Source organism: Dermacentor silvarum, chromosome 6 (genome assembly GCF_013339745.2).
Source record: "Dermacentor silvarum isolate Dsil-2018 chromosome 6, BIME_Dsil_1.4, whole genome shotgun sequence".
Classification (NCBI taxonomy): Eukaryota; Metazoa; Arthropoda; class Arachnida; order Ixodida; family Ixodidae; genus Dermacentor; species Dermacentor silvarum.
In genome coordinates this window covers 69,613,338-69,634,884 of record NC_051159.1, presented here as the reverse complement: position 1 = coordinate 69,634,884, position 21,547 = coordinate 69,613,338, and the positions used below count along the sequence as shown (strand labels likewise).

General features: G+C 43.7%; 1 long non-coding RNA gene across 1 annotated transcript; it reads right to left on the bottom strand.

Moving 5' to 3' along the window:
• Nucleotides 1-3,483: 3,483 nt before the first annotated feature.
• On the bottom strand, nucleotides 3,484-21,411 carry LOC119455560 (uncharacterized). Its single transcript, XR_005192986.2, has 2 exons — nucleotides 20,995-21,411; nucleotides 3,484-3,736 (listed from the first exon to the last, which is right to left on the bottom strand). It is a non-coding gene; the product is annotated as an uncharacterized LOC119455560 (long non-coding RNA).
• Nucleotides 21,412-21,547: the final 136 nt, after the last annotated feature.

Sequence of the window (21,547 nt, the reverse complement as noted above, 5' to 3'; positions counted from 1 at the left end):
GTGTCAGCACGTTTGCAGTCATTTAAACAGCAGAAATAACGAGCATTCTAGAGTGTTTAAATACGGCAATTTATTTACGAGCGGACGACGCAAACAAGTTGTCGCACGTACTATATATATCGGCGTCAAATGAAGCGCGCACAGCGGTGCGCGTGTGTGTACACTTTGTGCCGTCATCTTTGCTGCGCTGTCATCTTTTCTCGCTTTCAACAACAATAACAAAAATAACAGCAAAAATTGTCGCAGTATCAGGGGAGCATCACCGCCCAATGTAGTCAAACCAGATGTGCGCGCCCGTCAATGGTGATGAATGGATGGCGCGCACTATACCTTTAGTTATGCTTCGGTCACGAGCTCCGCTGTTCGCGTTTCATTTCACTCCTATAGTACATGAATCGCATATAGCACACATTACAGCCAGGATTCGGAGACTTCATTTAGGGCGCGCTTCGTCATTTGGTGTCACCTGATTATATTTAATCAACAACTTGATAGCTTAACTTTCGATTACGTTTACCTACTGGTTCACGTTTTTCTGCTCTATTGCTTTTCAATACGCGGTCCTAAGCACTTCACAAGAAAAAATGATAAAGCATTCCTTAAGCTGAGTACTTTTACCCATTGAAATGCAAACTAAAGAAATATGCTTAGTCACCTACAATGACGACGGGAAAACTTTTTCCCGTAACCGTAATAATAATAATATTATGTTACTGCATTTTAACGTGTAGATTCAAGAGGCCAAGACGATAAGTGATTTCGAGGGAATAAACAGCAATATGGCCGTGTTAGGTTATTGCATTTAAAATTGTTTCACTTTTCGCAGAAATTTGGCCTTACGGCAATTGTCACTTAATCGAAATGGTTTACAACATACCCCGTGACATAAATTACAACACAAAAATAAAATATACAGTGATCAAAGCAGTTAAGAATGACTAAATTTTATGATGGAACACAAAGTGTATGCGGATGACGTGTTGATAAATGTTTGCAGTGTTGTAGAATGTTCATTTTGGGTAGTTTGAAAAAATATTTCGTTTTAGAAGCAACATGGCTTCCATCGTAAGATACACGTTGATTGGATGGGAAAGATTGCTAACAATAGGGAAACTGCAATAAAATAGGGCACATTTTTCTCAACTAATAAAGCGTGGATATTTTCAAGCGATATGCTTTACGTGCGTGCGGTCACTTCCGTATTGCTCACAAATACGACGCTTTAAATTAAACAACACTTTCTCGTGGGCGACGCTATAACCAATGGTGGTATGTTGACTTCGAACTGAAGAGACATATTTTTGTGAATGGTTTCAGTCACTACGCCCACACCACGAGATTGCTGTGATGGTAAATCATCCGCGGTGGTGACCTGTCTCGCCATTGGTGAGGAAGTGTCCAAGTGAAAGCACTGATACGAAAGTAACCCCAGAAAGCCTGTATATGCTATTCTACATCAAGGAAAATTCGAAGCGCCTGTCCGAAATTATTTTTGACCATGGCGACCGGCGAGTGCATTCGTGCTATGAAGTGTTATTTGTGTAAACATTTATTAGTACAGTAATGAATTATTTATGAACTGGTTTTATCAAGTATACACTACCTGAACCTCGATGCAGCACATCAAGAACGCTACTATGGGCTTTGCAGTCAAGTTGATCAGCGCTTAAATGTGAATTTTGAGGCACCAAACACAGTGCACCAAAAAGGATATGTTGGGCTTTGGGGTGTTAACAAAGATATCCATGAAAAGCATATGTTCGCGTGCGAGAAATTCACAAGACTATTAACTCTCTCTGTAGAAGTCCCGTAGCTATTGTCTGAAAATTCATGGAACAAATTTATCCGCAATAATTACGTGCTATCGTTTGTACATTTCTGTTACCATGAGCGCAATTAAATTGTACCCGTTATCGTATTGATGGCTACAAGCTAGACATACCGAGGCCTCCGTGTTTTTTAAGTAAATAACAACAAAAACACCTTCATTGCCGAGGTATAGTAAAGGTGCTGCTCACCTCTGAAGCCTTTACGCTGTTCTTGTTCTAAGAGTGTCAACGCAGAAGAGAAGACTCGATTGTTCCACGAACTAGAGCACAATTAGTATACAAGTTTTCTGTAGACGTATAACGTGTGACTTGGCCGCCAGCGACAAGTAATCCATCTCATGCCTAGCATCAAGCATCACTACACTCAGCGCGTGTGGGCGCTGGGTAAATTTTGAGCCTTCGACTCCTTGGAGTCACGGCTGACAAGACGTGGAATAGTAATGCATTAGTTTTCTAATAGCTTGTAGAACAGCATAATGTGCGAGAAACGTAAAGGAGGTACAAGACTTCTGAGCTGTCTTCAAGAGACTGTCCTTGTTTAACATGTCGTTAAGCCGTGGAAAGGCCAATCACAGGGTCTTTTACTTTCAATGGCGCCCTTCGTTTCAAACCTTCTTAGGACGCCGTATACAAGACTGCCGCGTGTTGCCCGACGTACAGCTTTGACACCCATTTTTCTTTCCTCTTCTTTCTGTCTCTCGCTTGCAGGACGCTTACCACACAGAGACGGTAGAAAATCTCCAGGCGACCATAATTCAGAGGCGAAGCCGACCTTTTAGGGGAAAGTGCTGTCTGCTACACCGGCACCAGCCGTCGTCCGACGGGCGGAAGTATGGGCGCCATTTTTGGGGCTGGAAACAATGCCGGCTGAGGGCCAATTACACCCAGAGCAGCCATTGGACCGCGGACTGTTGGGTGCTCCTTCTTCGCACGTGGGAGCAGAGAAAAGTGCTTTCCGAAAGGGGGTCGCCAATAGACTCAGTAGGCTATACCGTTGCCGTGGCAACAGGCCCTTTGAAGTTAGGCGCTGCCGAGGAGAGGATAAAAAAGTGCCTTTGAGACCATTCCCAGAGGAGAACACTGGGAGGATCCGGTAAACGAATGCGCCTGGATGCTGTTAAACCACACTCTAGAATCTACGACCCTACGAAGACTATATACTGCTGCCAATTCTGCTAGCGCTACAAGAAAATGACCGCACTTTCTAGAGCTTTTTGGAAGTATACTGCGTTCTGTTCGCTTTTTTGCGACTGTTTAGGCGTGACACAGTGCTGTGTACTTTTTCTAGATAGTTTGGAACGGCGTTTCTAGCTAGCTAAACGCTTCCTATGCAGTATGAAACCTCATCCTGCGAACTGGGTGCAGGGCCTATAGAAGTGGCTCGATGTGTGCTTTCTACTTCCTCGAGCTTTTACGAGAACGGACGTGTTATCAAATGAAACAGCAGCTCCCTCCCTCTCTCTTTCTTTCTCTCTCTCTCTCTCTCTCTCGCCACTTTTTGGCACATTCGTACATTATGTTGACGAAAGAAGCCTGTAATGGGACGTTGTATCGTGTGTGCGTGTTTGCGCTCTGAAGAACCATATGAACAGTGCAGAGCAGTGAAATAAAGTAGCGCGAATTGGCACACATGGGGTCACGTAAACGAATTAAGAATTGTTCAGAAAGAGTGTATATAAAATAAATTATATCCCATTCAGCTTTTTGTGTATCCGACCCGTGAATATTAGAAGCCACACGACGCGACGTGTCAAGGGTAACAAGATATCCTGGAGTTAGCTTCGGATAGGTCTTCTGAAGTATAATTTCTGTACTTTTCGTCGGTGGGTGTCAGCATGCTCGCAGTGGCTCGAGGTCATGGCTTCAACTTCTCACGTCTCTTTTCAGGGATTTGTTGCTGGTGTAACCTGAAAAAGAAACAAAGAAAGCGTGACATTATTTTAGCCATTCAAAAACTTCTCACGGGAGCGTTGTAAAACATGTCCGGTAGTTAATCAAGTGTTGGTATAAACAACTGTCTTGTTTTTCGACTCGATACATTGTTCTTTTTTTGTTTATCCAGAGCAAAGTGTAATATGGAAAGCACGTGATGGAAGATTTCATTAATGGCATGAGTATCTGAACGAAGAAAAACGCAGTGTCAAGCATCATGAACGCATGCAGAATCAAATACTTTAATTAAACTTGGGCTTGTAGTGATATCTCCTTGGTGCGCTGGCTTCACGCGTTGCGGAAGGTCGGAATACATGTGCTGCTTAGTATATTAATGTGTTTTAAATCAACATTTAAGATTTGAACATGACATAAGTATTCCACGTGTTTGAAAACGACATAAACACACATTATTGCTGCGCGTGTACAGATATATAACGTCATAAAGGCAAAAAATACCATATTTACGAGAAAGTACTCGGATGGGAAGTTATGAAATTCCGAACATAAATTCAGAAGCCAAGCTGAAATGCCCACCTAGTTGTTTTACAGGTTGCACAAGCACAGTTCTAACGCAGCGCCTACAAAACTTGCGTAAGTATTCACAGCCTGCTAGAGGACGTTGTAGTTTTTGACAAATCCCGCAACGAACTTTAACAAAGACAAATGTGTATTTAGATAAAGAACTCCAGGGGATCAAAAATAATTTCCTAATAAAAAAATAGACCTCAGCTACAGTGTTCCTCGCATCGGACCAATGTGCACTCCCTTCATGCACCTTACAATTCAACAACTGTGCATTTGGTGCGTAAAATTCCCTCAATTATGAGCGGGATCATGTTTGCGATACTTCAAAGACACAAGAATTCTTAATGTGATTTGCAGACCCCCTATGGCTGCTTAGTGGCTTGAACGTTGCGGTGCTAAGTACGAGGTCGCGGCATCAAATCCCGGCTGCGGCGGCCGCATTTCGATGGGGGATGAAATGCACGAACACCGTTGTGCCATACATTGGGTGCACGTTAATTAAAGAAACCCAGGTGGTCAAAATTCTTCCGGACTCCACCGCTACCACGCGCCTCGTAATCAGATCGTGGTGTTGGTACGTAGAACCCCAGAACTAAATCTGATTTGTTGTGTATATTGGCGCAGTATTGTGAAGATCATTGTTTTCCTGCGCGCAAGCATCACCAAGCCAAATTCTATATGAACAGTGCCTGCAGAATGGCTACACCTGAGGTCACTTGGTCTGAATTCGACGAGAAAAAAAAAGACAGCATTGCGCTGTCATGCCAGAAAATACGAATTACGAATGCTCTCTTTCAAGCCAAGTTTTCATGTTTTGCTTGCTATGAGGCCTGTGTCGCGCTAGAAAGAAATACAAAGCGCGATTGAGATTGAATAATGAGTAGAGAGGCAAGAGCACCAGTATGAGTGAGTGCGAATCAAGGCAGCCTCTCATTGGTCAGCTGCGCTGCCAAGTAGGCTCGAACATTGCGAAACAGTCTTACGAAGAGATAAAGGAAATCTGCGCGGAAACTCCCCCCTCGCACTGGGTCGAGCGTTTATCGTTTTTCAAGCTGGCGCCAAAGACAAATCTTTGCTTAGACGATAATGGCTGACATTGATTTATACGCGGGAACATCAGCGAATTAGGAAGCGGAGCATGCGGCGATAGTACAGGTCGGCTGTCGCTTGCTGCAGACAGCGGTGGAGTGCTTTCCTAAACGTTTATAATGTTGAGAACATGGCAGGACCAGCACGGCTTGGCGGTGGCTGCAAATCTCCCAAAGTGTGATAAGACTTCAAAGAAGCGCCTGTCCAGAAATGAGAAAAGCCTGAGAAAGAAGCACGGGGCCGAAAAACGCGCTGTGTAGCTTCGGGCGTGCATGTCTGTCAAGTTTTTTTCAGGCCGTACTCGAAGTTAAGTGCGTGTGTCGAAGAAAAGAACGTGCCTTATCACGTGCACAACACACGGGGGCAAAATGAGCTCTCGTTTCTTTTTCCCCAGAAAGCGCTTTGCCCCAGCTATCTTACGGTACCAGCGTTTTCCAGAAGTAGTTCACAACCGGATGAAACACCTTTCATTCGCTTCTCTATTATAACGCAGAAAAAGGACGCGATGTGTCGTGCAAAAATTTTCAAAGGACAAGGCGAACATGCATTCTGACAACGTACTTCGTTTTTGTGCTTTAGCTTGTCCTACACAAAATTGTTCCTAGTGGAGCCTCTCAGTTCGCGTTTTGTTTTGCTAGCTGTCACTGAGCAGCAAAATAAAATTCAACATATTTATGGACCCCACAGTCTCATGAAAATGCTTGTAATTTTGGGGGTTGTCTGAGACTAATAGTTCATGCTGGAAACCAAAGCATTAATGAATACGATCCTTGATTTTCCGGATACTTCGGATGACCAGTTCCGATTATTGAAAGCTGATTTACGATTGCTGTTATTGTATGTTATCGTGCAGATTAGTCTACATATTGACATGTCGCAATCGTTCCAACTTATTCGTGCTCAAGTTGTTAAAACCAGCCGTGGTGGCTTAGCGGCTATTGGGTGTGGCGCTGCTAAGCATGAGGTCGCGGGATCGAATTCCGGCAACGGTGGTCGCATTTCGATGGGGGCGAAATACAAAAACGCTCGTGCCCCATGTATCCGGGGTGCGTTAAAGAACCCCAGGTGGTCAAAATTATTCCGGCGTGCCGTACTATACGGTGTGCCTCATAATTAGATTGGAGTTCTGGCACCCAGAACCCCAGAAGTAATTTGTTTTCATGGTGTTCGAGAAAATAACAGGTAATACGATATAACCTCACCTTCATCAGCCTTTTCGCTTGGTGAGAATTCGAGTTTTCTTGGAATGGTACATACACGTACAACCAAGGGCTTTTACTTCGAACTTTGATAGCCCAAATTATTGTTGTAGCCGATGTCGACCACTTTTTTTCTCAGGTATTTCAGAACATTTCTAAGAAATATTGTTATATAACTCATAACGTGTACCGGCATATAATATTTGGCCCCATAAACCATTCCGCTCTTTAAAGAGATTGCTTAAATTAAATACACTACTCCTTCTAGGGTATTTTTAGACAAGATGCGCCTCGAATTCTGCATTTCTCGAGAGCTATTCAATGGCTAGCCTGATTTTTTTCGGTCACACTTGGTGCCAAATGGCTGCGGGTATTCAGAATCACAAGGCTGGATATGTTTCCGAAAGAATAACGTACCGCAATTACTGATTTTTGTGCGAAACAGACAACAAACTTGCCGAGAGTAATAACTCCTCTGCAAATTAACTCCATAATTCATTCAATTCCCTCATAAATGCTTCCCCGCCGTATGCTTTATAATTAAGGTGCGATTGGGGAGCCAAACACCGAGTATCGTGAATCTTTGTGTTGTAGCGAATGTTGCGAAATTGCGAAACGTTTTCTCAAAACACGGCAGTAGAGGCAAGAAAATGCCACGTCTTGGGCAAGATTTCGGTCTTTCAACAAGAACAAAAAAAAGTCAATGCTACATTCTTTTAATTTCTTGCTTTCTGCCTCTTTATTTCACATAAATGCGTGTGACTATCATCGTTGGAAGATACAGCGACGAGAATTAACACTGCTTGTCGTCTTGCGTTCCGAGCAAATGACAACACGTGCACCATCGAATAACCATAAACGCGCGATTGCGCGATTGGGCAAGTTGATAAATATCAGTGAACAACACACGTGATAATACAACTTCACTGAAAAGCTTGAAAACGCGGTTAAATTCGTCCGTTATATCTGCATTTGCTAAACGCTGGACAAACCTTCTGTATACGTATCGCGTTCTTGGCATCATTTACTTTGTATGTGTGGACACGGTATGAAAAGTGTACGCTCAAATAATCGCGCATACTTACAGCAGGAGCTAGACGTCACTGACTATACGAAAGCTACCAAAAAAGTTATTTTTTTTTTCGCGTATGTCCGCACCTTAATGTGCGTCTAATAAGAACGAGACGTGGATCAGTGCGATAGGTTCCCAACATTTGCAGTCTTGTTGACGTCTTAAGTTTCTATACATAATAGTATACATATACAAATTTGTGTTGTGTAAAAGAACGGCGAAAATAACGCACAGTTAGACAAAAGACGAGGTCCACGCTTGACCGTTTTAAGTTTGTTTTTACCCAAGTGACCTCCCTCGTTTTCCTAGCTTCTTGTGTTCACGCGTCGCGACGATGTTAAATACCCCGTATTATGCCAAGCAGCGGCTTTCACCTTCGCTATATAAGGGCTCCAACTAAATTTTGATATTTCTATATTTACACTAACGTTCTTGGCAGTCCGTTTGACTTGTTCTGACATGAGAACATGCATATAACTTCTCGACAAAATGAAATATTTGCTATACATGAGTGATTCCAGAGGTACAATTATTTTTGTACGTTTGTGCACGCTCGCTCGGCTGCGGTCAGATGTCGTTGCTGCAGAGGCAGCACAGGTCATTGACACCGATTCACCAGAATAGTCACATTGTTTCACATTCTAGCGTTGCCAGGTAAAACAGCAACGTTTGTTTACCTTAACGACTGAGACAACACGATCGCGCGAGCGCGAGCATGCACTTATCTGAATGCGCTTGTCTCCAATTATGATGGCGAGACACTCCATGGTACGGAAAGTATAAAATATACAAAGACAGGAAGCTATCAGCAAAGAAAGTGCTCGGGCCATGTACATTAGCGCGAACATGCATGCTTTGTTGATGGATCAAGTGTTCTTTGTTGCCTGCTCTCGGCGCTGATTAGTAAAAGTGAGTGGGAAAGTACGTGATCTCCTTTCCAGAGATCAAAGAGTGATTTCGGCACCATAGCAACGCGCTTGATGAGAGGACTCACACACGCTGTAATATGCCTTGAATGACTCGGTCACTTTTTAGTTTATATATATATATATATATATATATATATACTTGAGGCATTATCCCTGCAACAAGCAGGAACAGGCAGAGAATTAATTCAATTAATATCTGAAGTTCTGCATGCCGAAAACACGATTTAGTCATGAGGCACACCTTAGTGGAGGACTCCGGATTTTTTATCACCTGAGGTTCTGTAACGTGCACCTAAATCTAAGTACATGAGCCTTTTCGTATTTTGCTCCCATCAAAATGCGGCCACCGTGTTCGGGGTTGAATATGTGACTTGGAGCTCAGTAGAGTAATGCCATGACCACTTGGCTATACAACTGGGCTACAACCACTGGGATAACATGCGTTTAATTCATGCCTCACGGGTTTGCAGTTTGGTGAAGGAGATATGCAGGAGTTCTTAAGTAAGGTTATTTTGACGCCTGGTAATGAACAGTATTATTTAGAGCAATGCGTGAAGAAAAGAGTCGGCCCATTTTCGAAGTTTACGCGAGAAGCTTATGAAAAGCCTCGGGCGAATTTTGTGCGACTTAACGGAAATAAATTGAAAAGGAACTAAAGTAGAAGCTTTCATACTTTACCAGTTCATGAGTGACATGTTTGGTGCAAATTCCGGGCTAATAAATTTCACGGTTTTTCTAAGAAGGCACTGGATGTAATATTCCGTGATCGAACTTTTCGCGTGCCTCTTAGTCGTGCGAAATTTCATGGGCGCGGAAGTAAAAGAAATAGATTTCGCAGTATCTTTATGACAGTATGCGAGTTGTAATATTTTACATGAGCAGCTGAGTTCACTTAAAATTATTTGCTCGGAAATTTTTTAATCTCTCACTAAACTTTGCCGGCGACTTTGCTGCGTAAACAAGTTGTGCAGTCTTGTCTTGGAATAGATAACGGTTTAACCACGACTCTGTAAATTCTGCTCAATGCGGCTTCTCAATACGAACACAGATCCTTACACAGCGTTTATGTCCATATATGTCACGTTGTTTCACATGTCGATTTTTTTTTCTCGTACCGATTGTTCGTATGCCGGTGTTCTTGTACAGCGCATTATACACCGGCTGGATGTTTTGAATAAATGTTTTACAATAAAATGCAACGCACTGCTGCAGTGCGTAACTGGGGGAAACGTCGCAGATATTCTTTAGAATAGCGGCTGGCTCTGAAGGTAAATACCGCACAACTTTCTTCCCGTTAATGTCTAGATGTAAGTTGTAAACCGCGCTACTATAGGTGAATTATTTTCCAACAGCCTTCACACTTGTCACCAGGTCTTATCAAAAACCATCGAAAAACCGTCTTATAATTGCGTTATTGGAATGCATTTTAGATTTCAGACATGTACACGTAATATACATGCTAGATATGTAATGCATGTCAACCTATTAGAGTGACTCCGTACCAGTTAATGATGCGAAGAAAATACCTGCGACTCCACTGCAGAACATTTTGTACTGATGCCTTTTTTTGCAATAATGCATAACAGAATTCCTTGTACACGTCATGTCAGCGGCTTATTGATTTAGTTTTCAATCTATTAGTTAGTCCTAAATCTTATACTATAGGCGTCAAAGGTTGAATTTTTTTCAGGCGTTAGGCTGCGTCACGTTTTGACGCAATTCGCACTCGAGGAAAACATATGCACAAAGCAGCTTGCGCATAAGGAGAGCTTTAAGCTTCGCCGACCAGCACCGCACAAAAGGCGGCTCTCTTTGACGTTGATAGCAGCCGTTTTCTGTCACGCGTGCCTCGTACAAACCGAGGTGCGCTGGGAACAACGGAAAGCATTCTTTGGAGAACGCCGACTGTGGGCCAACAAGCGAAATCTGCGATTCGTTTTGTTTGAACGATTGCGGCCGCTCAGTCTAGACGAAAAGGGCGAAGAAGTGAAGAACGGTGCGAAAGAAAATTACCGAGAGCTTTGTGCACTCCTTTTATGGAAGCATTAGAATATCGAGCCAGTTATTTTCTATATGTTATCAAGCCATGATTCCTGACGCGTTTACGCTCAGACAGCGTTGAACAAGCGGGAATTTGTACGTGAAATAGGATGTTAAAGAAAGCAGATGTTGGAAAATCTTGCTTAAAAATGATTGCACAAGCCTCACGTTCGGCCGTGGAAGTGAAATACAGCGAACAGGGTATATGAACCAATACGGTGCGACTGCTCTTTTTTATAAAGCGCTGTACCTTCCTGCTCCACATTTGCGTAGCAAAAAAAAAAAAAATGGTTTTCTTATGCACTGAGCAGCTGTAACTTCTTAATAGGAGTGAGGGCTTCGGCTTAACATGGGGCGACTTCTTCGGCTTAACATTAGGCGACTGGGGCACCACGCCTGACACACAAATATAGCTCTTGTGTTAGGTTAAATTTCAAGTAAGTTGTGGAAGTTCCTCACCAAGGAAAGTGTAGGAAACTTATACACTGAAGTTATTTCTGCGAGGCTATGCGTGTGGCTGGCTCAGAGTTGTGCACCAGCCTCGATTACAGAGTCGCTACCTTCATTGCTTTCACTTTTGAAAAAAAAAAAAAAAAAACGACCGTCCACGTATGCCCCCTTGTGACATCACTGAACTACAGTTTAGCCGTAGCTGCCAACCTTTTAAGGCCGGAGTAAACATTATGTCAGTGGATTAGATTCAGTTAACGATTCACTCATGCAAAGAGCTTCATCGAAAATCCGACACAACAGGTCAGATGAGGGGAACCACGCCCCTGTTTCCAGCACAGGCGACAGCGGCAGCAAGAAACAGATAATGCACCTTGATTACCGCAAGTAAAGGATGAAGAGTAATGAACTATTGAGTGCTCCAAGTGAACAAACGATTAACTACAACTTTTCGCTCAATGATATGAAAGATAAGTGCACGTTCATAACGCATGCATGGTGAAATCGAGGCCACACAGCACCGGTGTCTCCGTGCAACGTGGGCCGAGTGAATCAACGACAATGTTACGAAGGTATAATCTATGAAGGGCTCCTGGTGGACAATATTTCACTCTCAGTCTATCGATTAGTGTATCGTCACCTTAAAGCATGTTCAACTGAAAATTATAATGAGCGATTCCACTGGAGTTCACGTCCAAAAGCGAAAGCCGAAATCAACCTCACTGTTATCTCCCAGAGTTAAGGTTGTTCGAATGCAATATTCCGCGCAATTTTGAAAATTGTTCCATCACATAAGGGGAACTGAAATGGGGTTCCTTCTCTGCCAATATATTCCTGAGTTCATTCGTGAAGATCTACACTCGGATTTCTTTTTAATTTTTTCCCTAGGTTTGCACGCGGAAGGCGCGCATATCCTATTAGAAGAGAAGAGACATAAGCGTTGTGGTCCCAACAGCGCAGCACGAATCTTCCTAAGTGGTTGGCTGTGTTATTAGTGGAGGACGTCGTCGAATGAGGGCCCATGGGGGCGGGGGCCCCGCAGACCAGGGTTTTATCGAGCGTCGCGTATACCATCTCATCTGGCGATTGGCGGCCGGACGCATACATGTCTCCAGGCGGATATAGACAATGGAGAGACTGCCGGGACAGTGACGCGAGCCTTCATTTCCAAGAGGCCCTTATTGCTTTTGTTTAGGACCATCCATCGTTCATAAACAAGGCTGGGAGCGAATGCGACTCGTTTGTTTCTGCTTCTGCTGTTAGGGTGATTCTTTCCGCAGCAACCGACAATGCGAAAAGCGCATTGCGGCGTTGTTGGTGACCGATGCGGCGGCATTGTCTATTTCATATCTGGAGCTGCGGCTGGCTCTCGATTTGGCAGCGGCAAGCAGTAGTCTATGCAGTTCGCCCACGAGCTTAAATATATCATGTCGTCTTTTATTGAACGCTGATTCCTGAAACTTTGGCAGTTGAAGGCAAGGCAGGTTTCGTTCCTTAACGATACGAGAAATACCATCACGTGTTCGCCCAAAAGTTCGACAATTTGAAAATAAAACATTTAGAACGCTTTTTTACGGATTGTCGGCACATTGTTGAAACAGATACGCACCTGACAGTACGTAGACGTTACACCACAACGTAGTGTGCGTTTACTTGCAGTCTGCTTTAAAAAAAAGGCTTAGAAAGCCTTCACGTAAAGTTCGCACACGATTTGACTGCTCATAACGCACAGCACAGCAAGTGCACGACACATCGCAGTTTAAATAAGTTCATGCGCAATTCAGGCAGAGTTCAAATGCATCCTTAGTTAGCACTAAAAAAATTGAACAAGAATGTCCTAACGCAAGCCACACAACATTTCATTATATATAGCTTTTGGAGTTTCTCAGTCTCCTGAAAATAATGTTCAGACGCTGAATACAATATGTTGCAGTGCAGTTGCAAAGCCATTCTCCGTAGGTTTTTCGTTGACGGAGACTATCTGACCTGAGCGCCTAATTTCTTATCTCTAGATCTCTTTATTATTATTTTTGTGAGCGCCATGTTTACCAAATCGCAAATAAAGACGATCAAATCTTTCCGATTCCTTACAGGGAAATGCCGTGTTATCTGCTGCGATAGGCATTTATTTTTATTTTTGACCAAGTTATCTCTTGTACACTTTGCATAATAACGTGGTATTTTGACAGAACAACTCTTGGTTGTGCACTTTTGGTTTTGTTTGGTTTTGGTATTGGTTGAAAAATTAATGAATGTTTCATTAAAGCATACGAAAATTGCACGGAAAGTGACAAAAGTCCCAAAATGTCAACATGTTGAGGTTGAAGTTCGAATTTAAACACTACCGCCGCGAAGCGAAATTATGTGTGGTAATGTTGCGGCTCCACCTGAGAAAGTCATTAAAGCTGACAAAAATGAGTGCAGTAAAATACAGTATAACAAATATATCGACAATGCTTCGGTCACGTGAGTTTCGTTAAAGTATGCTGCAGTAAAGCGCCACGCCTTGGCTTAAGCTATGCCGTGTGCATTCTTTGGTCGGCCTTCGACGTTCCGTTCCCTGAAGTTATGACACATTTTCTCGAATTTCCTATTCAGAGTTTCAAAGTTTGCCAACGTACTTTCCAGAAATTTAGCAATTTTGCAAATTTAGCCAATGCATTATATGTATACTTGAGCACCTAAATCAAATTCTTAGTGTATATAGTCAAAACAGCCTTACATATTCGTGATACCGAACGTAGCTAATCAGTAAGATATTGGCTTAGAATTCACTAAATGGTGCGTATAATGCTTTCCATATGTGTTTAAAATAATTTTATCAGTTCAGCATGAAACAGAGCGTTTTCTTGGTGAGGTTCCTTGCCTACGGGGAAGTTGGTCGGTTTCAGAATCTCAACAGCTGAACCTCTTCACGCGTTGTTCTCCGCAGAAGAAAACAAAGATGGTTGAAGCTTTATGAAAATCTTTCACAGCTGCACAAACGAGCGCGTGCAAAATGCTTTAGCGCATGTAAGTTTCCTGAGTGATGAGCGTGATGAGGTCATGGAATGGTATTTGGATAGCGCAGCAAAACACGGACACAAGAAACGAAGACGAAGACGAGCGCTAGTTAACTATCAACAACGAAATTTATTTCCGGGATCGGTCGTACTTGTACCCCCAAAAAACCACGTGCACAGCGATATCAACCTTGAATATACGTACATGACGGCACGCGAACAATCTAAAACCAGTACATCAAGAAAACAACAAGAAAACCTAAAGGATGCATTGCAAATGCGGTCAGCTTTCATGGCATGCGCAAATAATCTAACTCTCTCACGGACAATGATAGTGATGGTTTGCTTATATATTGGTCAGTGGACGAGAGGGTTTGCTCAGTTTCTAGTAATAATCTTACACGCTCGTGCTTATCCCTCTCTATAATAGCGGTGTCATGTAGAAGAAGGTGGCATGTACATGTTTTGCAATGAAAAACAAGAAAGCCGTCACCTGGTACACTTTGTACTTTATTTCTGTCCGCTCTTAATGACCGACCAACAAGCCCATATCGCCACCCTCTTCGATAACGTTTATCATCTGTATACGGGCGTGGCGGCTTCCGAAGGCGTGATTTCACTTCACCTCGCCGCGTATGCAAGATTAGACAAAACGCGGTATCTCTCCTACTGAGCTCGCGCAAAAAAACGTTACTGAAGCTGCGAACATACACATAACGTATTGCGTTTAATAACGTTCACGTTTCTGGTACGTGCCAACACGCAAAAATGAAAATGCACTGTTGTTGTGCAACAATGTTCGTAAAACCTAAGGCTGCCTATCCAAGATACCGAACGATCAACAGTGCACGCATCAATACTAGTACGAAGCGCTGAAGCGAAAGCTGAGAGGTGAAAAAAAAGACAGCAAAGGATACTTCAGCTCTGGCTTTGACAAATTTTTTTCATCACCCACACATGAGTTTCAGAAAGTGCGTCGGACATAGGGAAGCGTAAAATCAAGTATGAACAACTATTCAGAAACAACAAAAAACTAATTTGCAGCGCGTGATATAACTGTATGCACAAGTCGTATCGACCAAGTAATTCACAAAGATGACACCAAAATGTGCATCCAAGAAATAATTTTCAATGCTAACGTGCACATTCAATAATGTTTCCTTTTTTGCTGTCACTAGTAATCATACTGCCAATTTGGTGCTATAGCCTGCCACTGTCAAAAGCGCGTCTTGATATCAGAACATGCCGTCATTTCATTACCATCTTCAGTTTCATCCCTAAAGTACGTCCCAGTGAAGCAGTCGTTGCGAAGGTGCCTAGTGGTGTGACACTCCTTGCGCGTATTATATCAACAGCGCATCGCCTCCGCTCTGAGGTTCAGAATAAATGCCTTGTGGCGCCTATTTCTTCTGTTTTTTTTATGTTTTTGTGTCCCGCAACGTAAGCACTTATATACGCTGAGCGAAAACAAATAAGCATGAATACTTTATGAAGACGTATCTCTCGAGCCCCAGCTTGATTTCACTCTAAGCAACAGATATCGCTGTCTTCTGTCTTCTGAGGCGGCATACGCGTGGCACGGTGAGAGCAGATAACAAAAGAAAAGGCTAGTTGATAACTCATTGTAAGTATTTAACAGCCCAAGTAACTCACAACGGCAAAGGAAGACAAAGCGCTCGTCCTCTCGCTTTCTTTGTCCCAAAGTTATAAAAATGAGGTAACTATTTTGTAGTAGGTGAAGCGGGCCGATCCAAAAAAAGTTTTTTTCAAGCATAGCTTCTACAAAATAGTGAAGCTTTTTCACAACATCTAGCTTTAGAAATAACCAAGGTGCAGCTTGGTGTAAGAACAGGCTGAAATGAATCATTTTAAGTTGCGCTCAACCGCACAGAAAAAAGTATAAGTTTAAATGATGTCCTTGTCCGTGGAGTTCCTGCTGTGCATGTGAACAGCGTGTACGGAGTGCATAGTAGTGCGTGTACTTTGCGTATCGCATGCTTTGAGTGGTGCATTCTTGTCTGATTTACTTGCTCTGGGAGCTCAACGTGAAGCGAGCCACTCACGTGAACTTAACTCACGTGACGCAATTTGTAATAGTATTTCTATCCGTCAGTTTGAGATATGTAAAATGTCGACGACAAAAGGAGGGCGAGTATTAGGGAGTCGCACTTGGGTGTCGGACCCTGTACAAAGTTCAAACAATCTAAAATGTAGACGACATATATTAAATACACTAATCGTGTAGCGATTCATAAGGCCTACGATACTGTGGAGGTGTTGGTTGAAAAGTAATTCCAGACTTTGAGCCGATGTTGAAACACTTAGGTGCTCAACGACGCTGTCGGCCTCCCACAGAAACATAACACGGTCATTTACCGCCTTATATACTCAACGATCCTATGTGATTTATTGCTTTCGTAACATTTCATGAGCCTTCACAAACTATTGAACACTTTCTTGGCTTGGTCACGAGAGCAATAATTTCAAGCGGATCCATAAAACGTCTGTAAACCGCTTACGTTGTTTGAAATTACTGAAGTATAGCAAGTCCCTTAGGCTTCTGTAACATGCGCCTTAATTCGTTCGATAATGTTTGAGGGGAAATAAAAGAGCGAGTACTCAAAATTGTTTCCGCAATTATGCTCAGCGAGTTCAGGCCACTGCACGTTGGGCCCATGGAGACTGCTCGCAGAGCTGTCTGTGAATTCTTCGACGAATAAACTCAAATCGACACCAGGATTCAAACACGTGGAGACAATTGTTACCATGCAGCAGATATAGGCAACAATTGTTCGTATTTGTACAACCTTCTTGGGTATATAGAGTGAGTGGTATATCCATACTATACCATTACAAGCAGGTACACAAAATTTTCCGATGTTTGCATGCTCATGTCTACGCGTGTAAGTTCTCATATTTACTATGGCTTCAGCTCGTGCAGGTGAACCCCCCCCCCCCCCCCCCCCATCTTCAAAAAGCGAAATTCTGATAGAGAGGAAGAAGTTCCTTGAACGTGCAGTCCATTCAGTGCTTTCCGTGCGCGTTAATATTTTATTACCGCATCACACAGTCAGGGATTACACGGATTTGGCACGGCTCATGCGCACACATATTTACGATTGAAAACGAGTGGCCCCGGGTCGGATTCAGTTGAGAACTTTGACTGCAAGAACCTCTTCGCTATCTTGGTATTCGTGTGTTCGCGCAAGAATTGATACGCAATTTTCTTCTCCACCTTGAAACGACAGAGAAACGTGTTATATGAAATACTTGAGAAAGTAACTATTCGGCTTGCAGCACGCGCTGCGTGTTTCTTTGTTTGTCTGTGTTCTTCTAAAGGTGAAGTTAGTCATAAGTAATACTTGGGCTTGTCTCACGTGATTTAGTACTATTAGTGGATGTTTTAGTAGGTAAAAAAACTGACGTTCCACCAAACCCGAGGCTCAGGCAGCGCGCAATGCCTCGGCCGAGAGTCAATCTATGGGCAAATGCGACGTGAGCTGATAGCCTGGCGACTGGGAGATTATGTGATATCAATCTAGATGATCTACAGGAGCGGTTATCAGCAGGGAGTGCTAGAAACCGCTAGAAGTCGACGAGTACCGCGGGAGTAGGGAGATGGCATATAAGAGCTCGCACCAAAAGCGTGCACATCACAGGATCATACAAATATGTAACACTTGCGAAAAAATTAGATTCCTTCCATCAAGTGACAACTGCCCAGAAACGATCGAAGAGCGTCGCCACATTTAAACGCAGTTGACTTGGTGCGCGAAGCAGTGCATCAGCTTCACAGATGTCACGCACGCCGAGAGAGCTCAGCACTTCAAACAGTCCGCTTATTTGAGTTTTGTAAGTCGGGCACACTAACAGAATGTGATCACGTGTTTCACATCATAGTTAAGACAGTAGGGGCACACCGCTCTGTTTATGGCCTGCAGGTTCACCTGAGGGAATGCCGCATCGACAATGAGTCGGTGGCATAGTCGACGTATATTTTTCCTGGAAATTCATGCAGTATCAGCTTCTAGAGGAGCGGCACTGTGGGCCCTTTTCCTACCCTGCCAACATCGACTATAGATGTGCATAGTCACGTGTATCATACTTAGCAAATGAGGTTGTGGGTACCCGTCGTGGTGGCTAAGCGGCTAAGGCGTGGCGCTGGTAAGCCCGAGGTCGCGGGATCATATCCCGGTCACGGCGGTCGCATTTTCGATAGGGGCGAAATGCAAAAATATGCCCGTGTGCCGCGCATTGGGCGCACGTTAAGGAACCCCAGGTCGTCAAAATTATTTCGGAGTCCCCCACTTTGGCGTGCCTCATAATCTGACCATGATTTTGGGCACATAAATCAGTAGAATTCAATGCGGGTGTGGGCGAAATTCTGTGCATACAGACAGGCGGATGGGTAACATCTGTTGCAGTGCACGTATACGTGGTTCTAAGCATACAACATGCACAAGACACCTGTAAAATTGCATAGTAATTTTAATACAATTAAAGCAGCGTTAAAGAATATTACAAACAATTTTTGTGGAAATCCACAAGGTGGACGAAATTTTGTGAATGAGAAATTCTCATACACCCGAGAGTATCAGAAGCTCACAAAGGAAATTCAATGTGGGTATCTCAAAAAAGAAAGCTTCGCAGTTGACAAAAAAAAATTCATTCTGAATCCCAGACCAGAGCAATTTCTTTTGGAAGCTGTGAAGCATATCTTAAAAAAAAAGAAAGAAAAAATGCCTTCGTAGTTTCGCGCTGTGCACTTTCAGGCGGATGACAGTTAGGCCCTTTCATGAAACTTCCACCGCATTGCGAATTTCCGCAAAAATTCATGAGTCCCGGTGCTTCGAGTTGTCGATTGATTCGGCCTCGCCCTGACCATCTGTTAGCCTCCTGTACCGTTAGCAGAGATGATACAGCGACCACTCCGTAAAGTCGTTGGACCCGTGTTCGATCTCCGTAACAGGACGAGTTTTTCTTAAATGGCGTTCCTTTCTGAGAAACCCGTATTTGGGTTTCCGTTACAACTTCATACGACTGTGAGGTGGATGACAATATTTCTTTTCAATATACAGTATACAGCTCTTACTTCTCATTTCCAAACCATTCTCTTGCATATATCTGTTCACTTCACAAATTAAAAAGCATGCTGGGAGGCGGCCCTCAACAGTTCGGAGCTGGAAGAGACCAGCTCTGGGCCGTCCGGCAAGCCGAAGATGCCTCCGTAGTCCAAGCACTTCGAGCAGCCACCTGAGGCCACCAAAACGAAAACTGCCGGCCCATTTTTCTTTTCAATAAAGTTTATTTTCTTCTCATTTGCTAAGGAGTAAATAAAGTTGTCTGATATATGCATTACTGGTATTGCCATGTCATGTTTACATGTAAGCTGGACATTTGAGCTACAGTCATATTATTTAGCTAGTTGGCAAGCTGATCATACTCGTGGGGCAGTTGGCGGACGAAGGCGTGATCACTTGGTTATTTCTCGCTCGCTACATGTAGCACAGTTACTTTCACTTTCCTCCGAAGTATGACTCAGCGAAATAGCCAACACGTAAAATTCATCTTACTGTGTGGTGATTGTGCCTACAAAAGCTTGCAAGGTCCATGTTAAATTCGAGAGAAACCATTTTTATTGAGATGGCTTCAGACATAACGTGCAAGCAAATTTTCGGCGTTGTGCACAGCTGTAAAAAAAGCCGCCGCTATGAATGCGAAAAAGAAAACTGGCTAATTGGAAGCACTCAGTAAATCCTAGATCTAATAATATACTACAATAACTGAATGGGAAAAATTGTCCTCCACCTCAGTGCAGCACGAATTTATACAAAGGAAAGCCATACGGTTTTCCATATGGGTTTCCTTTGTAGCTACCATATAGAAACTGGTTTCCATATTCCATATCCGCCCGAATGTAGCGTATCACAATTTTTCCCTTTCATAATACTCCCCCCCCCCCCCCCCCCCCCCTCTTGCGGGATTCCGCAACTGTGCACTGTACCTCACGGCCTCGTCTTTAAATGCCTTTAGGTTTGTAATAATATGTAATATAATCAATATTAACTTAATTTGCTTCACAACGTTGCACTTCACGTACAACTCAGAATTAATGGCCTTAGGACAAATTTAGGGCTTTATCATATTTTTCATGCGTGCCAAGGAAAGTAAGATCTGCCGTTTAACATCGGTTGCTGGTTAATGGATACCAGGGAAAACACGGGGAATGCGGGAGATGGAAATTCAAGACGATGAGCAACACGAGAACAAGATGCGAGCAGGAGAACGTTGGCTCCTGCTCTCACCTTGTTGTCGTGTTGCTCATCGTGGTTAATAAATTGTCTCGTTAAGGTTGGTGATTTCTAAGGAACAAAAAAGCTGACATAGCCCGGGGTCCTTATGACGGTTTTATTCTGATACGCTATTAGACGTACACGATTTTATTACGCACAAGTTTTCGAACAGGCCTTGTATTTTCTTCTGGATACGCGCTTTCGGAGGTTACACAATGATACGGCAAGCAGTCTACATTCTCGGCATTGTTATTTGATGTATTTCTCGAGTCATTTCGATGTATAGATAAAAGATACAGGGGATTGCCAGTATCCTGTGTGCACGTAGCTAGTATATATACAATATTTCAGTTTTCGTGGCTGAACGCTGCCATATTATAGATGGTGGGGTATTAACAGAAGCATGAGGAGACTGTTGAATTGCGTGTTGGAACAGCTATGCTTGACACTTGTACAGCTTTCAAACGCTGTACTGTTTTCCTATTCACATACTGTCCTGGAAACATTGCGCATCGGCGTCGCTGTACACTTCAGCGCCCAAAATCGTCGTCTACGGAAAAACTTGCCAACTTTGGGTATGCACCCGCGGTGTGATTATTCAAGTGCGGGCGACTGGTGTATATGTACGTACGGGAGTAATGTGGAAGGTCCTATAGTCCGGCCAGTATCTCGGTCGATCCCGTGCGTGGTCTCCGGGGTGCCGTGGGCTCGCGGGACATGCAGAACACATGGATTGGCGGCGCCGGCGTGGTGTGCCCTCCGTGAGCCCTCGTCGAGTTGGTGGCGGCGTCTTCGCGAGATGCCCTGCGTTGCGATCCGCGCGCACTGGTGCCTCCCGCATCGTGCGCGCCGTCCCGGTCGACGTCTGCCAACAGCCGCCTCCGCCAGGCGATGGGCCCTAAATGGAGAGACAATGATGGCTCGCCAGCGCGTCTCGGCGCGGACGCTTAATGTCCCTCTTTATGAGTATACGCTCGGCGCCAAGGACGGCACGCGGCGTCGCTGTTTACGTGTGTATGCGCGCAGTGACGACCAAGATACGGGAAAGGGATGAGACAATAAAAAAAGGAAGAAAGTAAATCCAGAGCGGTAAAGGTGCTATCTCCAACCACGGGCCGCTCGCTGCTGCAAATATTCGAAAAGTGTTCGAACGTTACGTTTATGGCTGTGTGCCCCCCTTTCTT